General features: G+C 35.3%; 1 long non-coding RNA gene across 1 annotated transcript in view; it reads right to left on the reverse strand.

Moving 5' to 3' along the window:
- Positions 1–10,873, reverse strand: part of LOC125960546 (uncharacterized) — a 117,972-nt gene extending 107,099 nt beyond the window's left edge. Inside the window, exon 1 of the long non-coding RNA XR_007470326.1 lies at positions 10,758–10,873. This is a non-coding gene — a long non-coding RNA (uncharacterized LOC125960546). The remainder of the gene's footprint in view (positions 1–10,757) is intronic.
- Between the last annotated feature and the right edge of the window lie 1,209 nt (positions 10,874–12,082).

Here is a 12,082-nt window from a genome sequence, read left to right on the forward strand (position 1 = left end):
AATCAGTCAATGTTACACAAAGGAAATAATATAGATTTGGAAATAGAAAAATTTGGGTTTATATCTCAGATTCTTCACTTACTAGTTGTGTGACTTGAGGTAAATCACTTAATTTCTCTGAGGTTTGTAAAATGGGCATAATAGACCTCACATTACAGAGACTTTATGAGGATTAAATGAGATAATTCATTTATTTTCATTCATCCAACAAAATGAGCACCTACTATGAGCCAGGCACTGTGTTGAGTCTAAAGGACACATTATTGGAAGAAAGAGGGTGCCTTACCTCAGAAAATTTTATTTTAGTGTAGAAAGGCAGTAAAAAAAAATTAAACAATTAAAAAATTTGCAGATCATTATAACTTTTATGAGGAAAATAGGCATGATGCTGTGCTAAATAATGATGGGAAAGGGAGGGTACGAAACTTTGGATGACCAGGATATGTCTCTCTGGGGAACAGCTGGACAGTGCATAGCACGTGCTCTGTATCAATCAGGGTTCCACCAGAGGGACAGAACTAGTGGGACATACATACACACGCACGCGCACACACACACGTACAATTATATTGTGCAATTAGTCCTCAACAAAAAAGAAATACATATAATTTACAATTAGACACAAAATCCTCTAACCGAAAACACACTTACATAGTGTGTGAGTGTGTGTATGTATGCTTATATGAATATATATATCTATATTCATATATAATCTATATGATTTATTGCAAGGATCTGGCTTATGGGATAGGCTAGCTTGGCAAGTCCAAAACCCATGTGGCAGGCTGGAAACTCTAGAGCAGAAGCTGAAGTTGCAGTCACAGGTGGAATTTCTTCTTTTTCAGTGAAATCTCAGGGGTTTGGGGGGGGGGGTACATTTTCAACTGATTGGATCAGGCCCACCCAAATTATCAAAGATAATCTCCTTTACTTAAAGGCAACTGATTGTGGAGTTAATCACATTTACCAAAAACCTTCACACCAACACCAAGATTAATATTTAATTGAATAGTTGGGGACTTTAGGCTATCTAAGTTGACATAACATTGACTATCACACAATCTAAGATGTTAATTTTGCCACAAATTGCTTAACTTAAAGTACACTTTGGAGAACCTGGATATGCAATCACCTTTCCAATGAAAATCATTCTCCCAAGGCTTTTAGAACATCTCTCATATCAAAACCACAGTAAATAAGGATTTTAAGAAAAAAGATGTTTCATTTTCTGAAATGAGACAACACATTAGTCAATCTTCCCTGTTGTAAGGTTCTATACCATGACAGCGAACAGGATGAATTCTAATCTGTTCATTATTCTTAAGTATGAAAAAAATAGAAGAAAAGATTTCATTGCTCCAAAAGACCCAGCAGGCAGCACAACTATCAAATATCTTTAAATGATTAATGGCAAAAACTATACTTCCTTCCTTGTGGTACTTCATATTTTTGATTCTAGATAAATATGTTTTTAATATTCATTTAATATTGATCAAATACCCATGACTTCATATTAAAACAAAATTGAAAGCACATTTATTTTGCAAGTTAATATTATAACGTGAGTTGGAAAATCCAAGTTAAAAATCAGTAGAGAAAGTCTGTTAAAATAAATCACACGTAAAATGAACTCAAAAATATATATCCTTATCCCTCTTCATTTATCAAGCGTGAATGTTCTTGTACTTTTTTTTCTTTAAATGAAATAAATAATTTTAAATTAATGGATGCTTGTTTACCTTTTTTTCCCCTCCTTGGTTCTTAAATTCCAAAGAATATAGTCTAAGCTCTTGGTTTCATAAACGTGGACAGACCTTGGTACTTCTTGCCAATTTTTACCCTGGAAGTCAGGGAACATCACTTTTTGCAGAGCTCCAGAAAGATGGCAGATACCATGTTAACCAAAGAAGGTAAAATAGCCCCTAAACTCATTGCAGTTTATTACCGATTAGGCCATTCTGTCACATTGACTGGAAACTTATGCTTTTACTAGAGTTTGAAATCATTCTTCTTTTGGGCGTGAGGGAGCTTGGTTTAGTCCAACTGTTGAAACTTTTTTAAGTGCATATCTTCCTCCTAGTCTGACCACAGTGTTCTGTATTCTGATGCAGAGTACTTCTAGTCATCTTGAACATACTAGCTATAACCCATAATTGGTACTTTGAGATCCAGTTTTTCCCTCTGACCACAGAATGGAAGATTGGAATATTTTTATAATTCAGAGCTATGCTCTCCTCCAAGATGATTTTGTTTTTTCAACACCATTTCCACCCCTGTTCTCTCCCTCAAAATTATTTTTAAAATACCTGTTAAACTAAAAGTAATTCTACTCGCTGCTAGGAGAAAGCTATCTCTCAAGTTAAGGAATATTGTGCTGAAATTTTAGGATCATTATAACTGTTATAATGATGAAAAGTTAAAGAAAAAATCAAGAATTGATATTTTGAGTAATAAAATCTATGCTTTGTCACAAGAGTGTGGCATGGACATATATACACTACCAAACGTAAAATAGATAGCTAGTGGGAAGCAGCCGCATAGCACAGGGAGAACAGCTCGGTGCAGAGGGGTGGGATAGGGAGGGTGGGAGGGAGGGAGACGCAAGAGGGAACAGATATGGGAACATATGTATATGTATAACTGATTCACTTTGTTATAAAGCAGAAACTAACACACCATTGTAAAGCAATTATACTCCAATAAAGATGTAAATAAATAAATAAATAAAATTTAAAAAATCTATGCTAAATTTCGAAGATGAGACTGGAAAATTGTATGTGAATAAAACAGAGGAAACTAAGGAATGGGAAGATACCTGAATTACTCAGCTTCCCCTGCTAGGCATGGCAATTTTTAACGCCCTATTACTTGCTCAGAGCTTATATCACAAGGCTTGCAGGTTTGGTAAATGCCATATGTTGTAACATCTTCCATGTGATACATGATGCGCATTAGCATATTAAAGGCTTCAAACTGAAGAACTCTAAGCTTGTGTTGCCTAAACTTACAGTTGTCCCTTGGTATCCGTGGGGGACTGGTTCCACCCTGCTGATGCCAAAATCTGGAAATGCTCAAGTCCCTTGTATAAAATGACGTAGTATTTGCATATAACCTATGCATACTCCCCCATATACTTTAAATAACTTCTAGATTACTTATAATACATAATACAAGGTAAATGCTATGTAAATAGTTGCCTGCAAGTGGCAAGTTCAAGTTTTATTTTTTGGAAATTTCTGGAATTTAAAAAAAAATATTTTCTACCTGTGGTTGTCTGAATCCACAGATGTGGAAACTGTGTATATGGAGGGCTGACTATATTTAATATTTCTTTTTGTTTCTTTTTTTTTTGCTGATCAATATCCTGAGGAGCTGGTGCTTTCTGGAATATGTTTTAGAAAATATTACACTACATCTAATAGCTGGTGTAAAGTATAGTCAAAGATTTGGGGATCAGAACCAGAAATATACAGTCCCTAGGATTCAATGAGGAAAGGGAGGTTTACAGAGAGAAAAGGCAGTGGTGAAATACACCAAAAGATCAGGAAGAAAAGGACTAAGAAAAGGAATATTAGTGTTTGATCAGGATGGGAACACTAGTGACTTAGTGGTGTAAAGTTGTAGGCCAAACTAGATCTCAGAAATGTTAGTAATGAAAATGTATTAACAGCAATTTGACTCCATTGATCTAGTTGTGAAAGAAAATAGAGAACTGGTGAGAAAAGATAACTGTGTTAAGTGAATTGAGTATTGTTTATTTTAGCAACAGTTGAAACTTTCTATGTTAGAAGTTAGAAGGGGAAGACTGATTGTGGAAAAAAAAATGAAAGATCATAAACAAACCTTCCAGTAAAGAGATTAGATAAAAGCACATGAGTTTATCTTTTCTCTTACAAAATCCAGTATTATTAAGATTGGGATTGTAAGATTCATTATTGTTAAGATGTCAGTTCTTCTCATATTGATCTATAGATTCAATGCAATCCCCATCAAAATCTGAGCAGACATTTTTGTAAAAACTGGCAAGCTGATTTTAAAATTCACATGGAAATTCAGAGGACCTAGAATAGTCAAGAAAATTCTGAAAAAGGACGAAGTTGGAGGAATAACACTACGGGATTTCTGGAGTTATTATAAAAGTACAGTAATCAAGACAGTACCATGTTAGTATCATAAAAGGCAAATAAGTCAATATTCCAGAGATGGTAAAGAATTTGAATCTTTATATTGAGAAATATCCCTGAATATCCAGCATAATCCACATTTATGTAAAAATTGCAAAATTTTAGAATATTTCAACCCAAATTCCTAATAGCTGAGTACAACATCCAGGCACTAATTCCTATTTGACAATAATATCTGGGGGTTCTAAAATTTCCTATATTTTTTCTATAAATCCTTTCAGGAAGTAGGATTATTTAAAATAAGAACACCAGTGCAAAAATAATAAAAACTCTTTTTCTTTCAGGGCTGCAGAAAAAAATATAGGATTAATGACGTGTAGAGAAATGGGGATAAGCTAAGTGCTTCCTCTTTCCCCGCATAAAAGGGGAAGATTCAATAGAGGATTTCATGCTGGGTGATATCAATTTCAGTAGAAGAGTATAAGATCCCTAGGTTCAAGTAGGAATGTTAAAATGGAAATTCAGAGAAAAGATGTCTCCTGGTACAGCCATCATGGGAAGAGAGTCAAATCAATTACTCCAAATACAAATAATCTTGGATTAGCCATAATGTGTTTCATTTGTGACACCCTATTTTGCTCAGCTGTTGTAGTGTCTAAGTTAGATGAACACTGCATATCACCCTGTGAGGAAATGCAACCAAATAAATGGTTCGTTTTCAGGTCCTGGTTCCCTTGGGCTTTGCTTGGTGATATTGGCAGAGAGCAGTGAAACTGGGCAGGGAAGGATGGCAGTTCAGGGAAGTCCTGCATTTTGTTCTCTTGACAGCAAAAAATAGCCTAGAGAAAGGTCCTGGGCTCCAGGAAGAATGTGCCATAAAGAAATCAGGCTCAGCCCTGCATGAAAACAGGGCCTGGGTGGCTTCTTTGTCACTGGTTTTTAAGACATCATATGTTCTAAAAATTGTGTGCAATATTGAAGAAAGTCAATTTAGCACACGTGTTTGGTATTCTCATAATCCTTCATCGTTGACATTTACTACAACTTGGATTACTCTTCATCTCCACTCTTTATCACATATCAGAGGATTTTTAGGAACTTGATTGTTGAGAAAGATCTGCAAATCTCATGAACACAGACGATGTTATTTTCACAGACATTGCATGATGTTTTGCCTCATCATAGCATAAGTTGGGTTCAAAATGAAAAATATTTATTTCTTCAGTTAAAAAATCCATGGATTTCTGTATTATTGGAGTGGAGTTTTCTTATTATGTCATGAACTGACCCCTCCTCAAAAGAAATTTGTTAACGAATCCATGAAACATTCATCCATTTTTATTTAATCAAGGTACATTTACAGGGCACCAAAAATATGCTTGGCAATATGAGATGTTCTGGAAAGACACAGAAAGATTAAGAAGAGATAGAAATATCACAGAATACTTAAAATGACATTGACAAAGTGCTATAATAGAAGGATGTAAAAAGTGTTATAAAAGCGCAAAGGGAGATCGTTAGGAAATTTCCCTCAGATGACATTTAAACTGCTTCCTGGGGGATAAATATGAGTTTGCTTGAGAAGGAGTGGAGTGTATCACAAACAAAAAGACAAGAATGTACAATGGTATAATACAAGATCAAGGTTTTGGTATTTTTAGAACAGCATGGAGTTTGCTGAAGTTGAAGCACAAGTATACTTGGGGCAGGTGAGGAAGGAAGACACTTGAAGCCAGAGAAGTAAATTCAGAATAAGAGTAACAAACATACAAAATAATTTTTCTTACACTAAAGGTAAAAGGGAACCAAAGGCGGTTTCTAAGAAAAGGACCAACATGATTAAACAGATGAATGGCTTAGACACATTACTATGATAGGGTGAGAGATGGCCTGGAAGGAGTGGTAAACAGTAGGGGGCAAACAAAAAATGTAAATCTCTGAATTAACATTTCCCCTCCTAAATATTTATAATTTCTAAAATATAAGAGCTTTGATGTTCAGAGGAAATTCATGAAGCATTCTCTAGATCCAGAGCTGATGATAAATGCATTTCTGGAATATTCACTTTCTAAAAGAATATGCCTGGCAGCTATGGGGTTTAGAGAGTGCTGGTAGCCCAGAACCAAGGAGAGGGGCATCTCTGCAGAGTCAGGCAAAAAACAGGGCAAGACAATTGTTTTCACAAGTAAATGGTGAATATTCTAGATGCCTAATCTGTTTTGTGTTAAACCAAGAAAGACTTACTCTTTGAGATTCATTCCAAGGATTACTTTTTCTTGGTGGAATTGCATTACATATTATGATAACTTTTGGTATATTTCAGATCTGATACTGTTTGGACAAATACCCTCAAATGCTAATTAGAAAGGACTGCTGTGGTTTAATGACGATATGAGATAGGAAAAACGCCATAGTATTCTTAAGGAAAAATAATAATAATTAGATTTCAGCTGATGAGGTTTATATTTATAGTGAAACTTTGCCAACCTCTGTGCTAGAAGAATCCTGTATCCTGAACTGTCAATAAGCTCCTAGCATGCTCACTGTAAAGGTATGAGAAACACTTCTAACACATTTTATATTTGGCCGTTTAAACACCTAAACTGGACTATGTGTTTGATCTGTAACTGACTGCATACAGCTTGGTCATTTAAATACTTGGGGGTCCTAATGCCTTGGGAAATGCAGATATTGTTTAGTTTAGCCTTACTCAAACCAAAACCAAATTACAGCATCTGAGAAAACCCCATATTTTTGTTATTCAATTTATTTCCAAGTGACTGCTCACTGAACATTCCCCAGAGGGTGTTATTTTGGTTCTTCTTCTTGATGGTAATATTTTGCTTAAATAATTCAATTAAAAAATTAATACTCACTATGAGCTAGACACCATGCTGGATACTAATTCAAGGATGATAAAGACCTGCCAAGAAATCATCTATAAATGCTGGTGGGAGTGTGAACTGGTGTGCCATCTTGGAGAGCTATTAGGCAATAGAGGTGCATAATCCCTTAACTACATCTGAAATGCAGAAAACACCAAAAACAGTTTTGGCAAGACTTGCCCTGAAATGATGGAAATGAGATTATTTATGTTCTTTATTCTATTTAATGTGAATATTCATACATTTTGCTGTGTAGATACTAACATGTTTAATTACTGGGCATTACCTCAGACAGACACTCCTAGTGATGTTACATGATATATGTCATATATCTTGTTATTACCTCATTAAATTATGAAAAATTCTCAATTCTGAAACACATCTGACTTTGAAAATTTTATATAAGGGATTATGGTCTATATTTCTCTCTTCCAATGTTATTAAACACTTTGACATGTGAAATCAACTGTGTAAATAAAACTATTAGCATTTATCCCCAATTTTTGTTTTATAGACTATATTTAAACAGTAAAGACTCCTCAGACCTACACAGTTTACTTCATAATGCTAAAAAATAAAAAAAGACAGAAAAAAGAAAAGCCTCATTATGCTGTTTTAAAATGTTTCTCTATTTTTTAATGTTGCTTTTTCTATAGCCCGAGTCCTGTTTTTCACCTGTCTTTTTACCTTTGTTATTTGTATTTGGTACTGTTATGCAGATGGCTGTGGAGGACTTTCATGGAACTCCAGCGAGCCAGAAGACCCACGTTGAAAACCACCATTTGAAAGGACTATTTTAGATGGTATATTAAATAGTACAAAAGCAACACAGAATGCTGCCCCTCACTTTTGTATATGGCACAGAACCAAGACCTTCCTTCATTCTTAACTGGGACCCAAGTTAAATTAGTTCCTTATGTGCCTGGTGTTTTTCAGTTCATCTTGTGCCGTCATAGAAATGAATAATAAAAGCTGCACCAAGTCTAACAAGAAAAAAACACAACAGGATTCAAAAGAAGATAATTAAATCCCTCAACTGCTGTAAGGCCAACATTAAAAAATAGGAAGAAACTGGTCTTCCTTTTATATTTTAGCGTGCCTCTTCTACCATCTGCACAAATGTAGCTTCTTAGCCAGAACAGGTACTTAATCAAATGGCAAAACGACTTAGAGGCTTGGTTCAAGGGCTTAGTCATAGTTTTGAATTCAAGCCACATGAGGAATAAAACAAACAAACAAACTTACAGGAAAATCTGCTTGCCACTGAATCTAAGTTTATGATTTTCAAGACTGGACCTCTCTTAAAATAACCAATTTGTATATGGATGAGTGTTGAAGATAATATCCCTAATTGAGCATTCTCTTCCCCTAAGAAAACATATTCGTGGAAAAATTAAAAGATTGACATCCTTGAGTACCATAACCAAGGATTAAAATAAACACCAATCTTAACCTCAGCATAGGTTTTATGTGTTGTTTTACTTTTAACTTTAACCATATTCTTTGTTTTATACAAATTGTCTGTTCCAAATGATATTCTTACCTTTGGTATGGCCCATTATGAGCCATTGGCTTAGGACTTTCCGTTATTTCTCTACAACCCCAGGATCAAAACATATTTGATATGTGTCAAACAGATATCTTTAGGGTAGGTATTGGCTACAGATTGTTTAGAGAAGTGTGTGTGTGTGCGTGCGCTCACACGTGTACATGAGTGAGTGTGAGAGTGTGTTTTTGTGTATTTATCTTCCCTGATGCTTGCCAACTATTTGATGTGAAGATCGACAGCTTAGGCAGAGTTTAGAAAGGATTACAGTACTCAAAAAAAGGGGGTTAGTTGTGGACGTGCTGTTTTGAGAGGTGATTTTCACACTGTTTTCTATGGAACCTTAGTTCTTAAAGGTGTCTTGAAAGGTTTATGGATATTTGATTCCAATTTAATATTTTAACTGTAATAAATTGTTAAGACACACATTCAGATGTGTTATATATACATTTTAACACACTGTAGTCCACTAGCATACTGATTTCTGCTGCCAGGTGAATTCATTTTTGTGCAGGCCCTAACTTAAAATCTTTCTTACCATCTCTGGGACTATATTTGAACTTTCAGACATGTGTCCTTGATTAAGATGGTTATAGCTGTACTGGGTTTTTTTGTAACTCATATCTGTGCATGCTTGTGTGTGCGCACACACACACACACACACACACATATATACACACACAAATACAAGGTCATACCCTCTTGCTGGTCTGTAAGAGTCAAGATGTTCTATTTCCTAAACAACCCAGTAAATTACAAAAATAAATTGAATGCCAAGGCTGATGGGACTTCAGCAGTCACCTAAATTACTATCTGAAAGTTTTGTGTTTGTCAAACAGAATTTTCACTTCTTTTCATGCTGTGCATTTCCATGCTGTTTGAATGTTTACAATGTATACACATTATTGTTGTCAAAAAGAAAAATAAATATTACATGACAAAATGCAGTCAATCTCTTTTGCATTAGATTTTTTTAGGAAAAGAATATTTCACTGTTAAAGTATTTGAAAACACTACTTTAGATGAACTGATTTTAAAACTGTACTTACAGTCATCCTAATTTGTAACTGATAAGTACTCAGGCAATTGATTTATATTGTTGTTCTATCTCTTTTATTAGCTTTGTGTACCTGGGTAAGAAAAAAGATTATTTCTAAGCTACTTCCTCAATAGTAAAATGTAGCTAATAATAGTTACCTCTGTGGTTGTTGTAGGGTTAAATTAGAATATTTAATACTGTTCTAGCTCATAGTAAGTCTTCAATGTATGGTGCCTTTATTATAAAATATTTTTAAAGAATTAAATGTGTTAAAATTATTTTTAAACTATGCAATTTAAAATGCATAAAGTTTGGTCACTTGATACTGTAATGTGAAAAAAAAACAAACAAGCAGACAAAAAACCGTATTATTTGGGTTTTCCACAGCATTTATTCAAACAGATATAAAATGGTTAAGTGCTGGGTCCTACTGGAAATATGCTAAGATCAATTATATTTCACATTTTCTCAACTTCTCTAAATTGAATTTCCCACTTTGCAGATGGCATTAAGCTTTCTCTGAGTAGTGAAATGCCAGAGCGGGGGTGGTGGGGGGATGCCCAAAGTTACTGTGAGTGGGTGGAAAAGGGCTTGGATGAATTCCAGGGGAAAAGGTAACCAGTTGAAAGGGGAAAAAAAAATGTACCATAGGATGTCCATGAAATGATTCTTCTAAGCAATCCCTCACAAAACAGTAGTGGAGAGGTTGCCGTTACGGGAGTGCCCCCTGTGAAATGAGCTCTCAATGCTGCTGACAATTAAATGATAGGCGTCAACAAGTTTCCTGGAAACCAACCAAAGAATTTACTTTTACCTGTATTCAAAACCATGGTGTATCTACATCTAGGGCAGCATTTGCAAAACTGACCACTTCAATAACGAAGAAACAAGCAAACAAACAAATCCAAGGAAATGATGACTAAAATAATCACGTGCTTAAGGAGATATTTATTTGACTGTAAAATTGAAATTCTCTCCCATTTAAAATGGTGTATATATACTTACAATCATCACAAGAGCTATCTAGAGGCAAAATCATGATATAAACAGAATTTGTTTCAGGTTGATTTTCAGAGAAAATCTAGCAATGACCTACCATGAAGCAAAACAAGTGACATATGCCTAGCACGTGACTATTCACTATGCAATTGTTTATCTCTTACCTCATTTAGTTGTCAAAAGAGTTGCAAGGAGCTCCTGGTGGGATGAAAGACAGGCAGGGTTCTGTGTGTTCTCAGCCATTTATAGTATGGAGCATCTTCAATAATGACAGCATTCTGAGGAGAAACAGAGGCCTCTAAGACAAGAAAATATTTTTTATAGCTAGATCTTTGAGTTCTTTGAGTCATTTTACAGGATTGTTTTAAAAAATATTTTTCTCCTAAGTCCATGTCATTGGCGGCTTCCTGTAGATATTTTAATTACTTTTAGTTTGTTAAATACAAACATAAATTAATTTCTTATTGTATATGATTACTTATTCTTTCAGCTATTTTTTGGGAGGGGATTGAAATTTGTATTTGGGAAACGAACATTGTCATCTCCCTCTCCCATTCCAGTTTTTTTTTTTTTTTGCGGTACGCAGGCCTCTCACTGTTGTGGCCCCTCCCGCTGCGGAGCACAGGCTCCGAACGCGCAGGCTCAGCGGCCATGGCTCATGGGCCTAGCTGCTCCGCGGCACGTGGGATCCTCTCAAACCGGGGCACGAACCCGTGTCCCCTGCATCGGCAGATGGACTCTCAACCACTGCGCCACCAGGGAAGCCCCCATTCCAGTTTTAAGTTAAACAAATAAAATGCCATATATCTAAGGTCTTCCATTTCTTTATATTGTCAAAGATCATTCAGAATGGCCAGTAATAAAATTTTCCATTATATCCATTCATTTTGATATTTTGTTTCTGGTGATTCTGAGCAATGAGATCCAAACTGAGATTAAAACCAATTAACCCTGAGTGCACTGTAATGCAAAACAGAACTTTCCAAGACTGGGCAGGTGGCCTGAACTTCTTGTTTACTTGGTTTTAAATGATCTCTGAACATTCTTTTTTGTATCAGATTGGTATAGTACAGGTGGAACTAAATGGTCTGATTAAAAACATTTGATTTTTATTCAAAACTGTCATACTATGAGGACAAAAAAATGGATATTCCTTGGCATAAAATAACTCCAGGAATGTTTTTATCAGGAGACAGGAATGCCTGGAGTATTAACCTATGTAAAGACGGGACTTAAATATACCCCTCTCTCTGGGGACTGCCTTTCAAAGTCCTCCTCTCAATTGTCAGAATTTTACCAGAATTGGACCAGAAATGCTTTGCTTTCCACTGGCTGATGCAGCAATTGCAACAAAACAATGCTTAATGGTGGTTAAAAAGTGCCAGTAAGAACACAAACATACAAACATACCAAGAATGGCGACAACAAAATCCAGTTTAAGAATGTCAGATGCAACGTTTTTAAATCCAAGAATTTTACTTCCTTCTTT

The sequence above is a fragment of the Orcinus orca genome, chromosome 11 (genome assembly GCF_937001465.1).
Source record: "Orcinus orca chromosome 11, mOrcOrc1.1, whole genome shotgun sequence".
In the NCBI taxonomy this organism is placed as follows: domain Eukaryota; kingdom Metazoa; phylum Chordata; class Mammalia; order Artiodactyla; family Delphinidae; genus Orcinus; species Orcinus orca.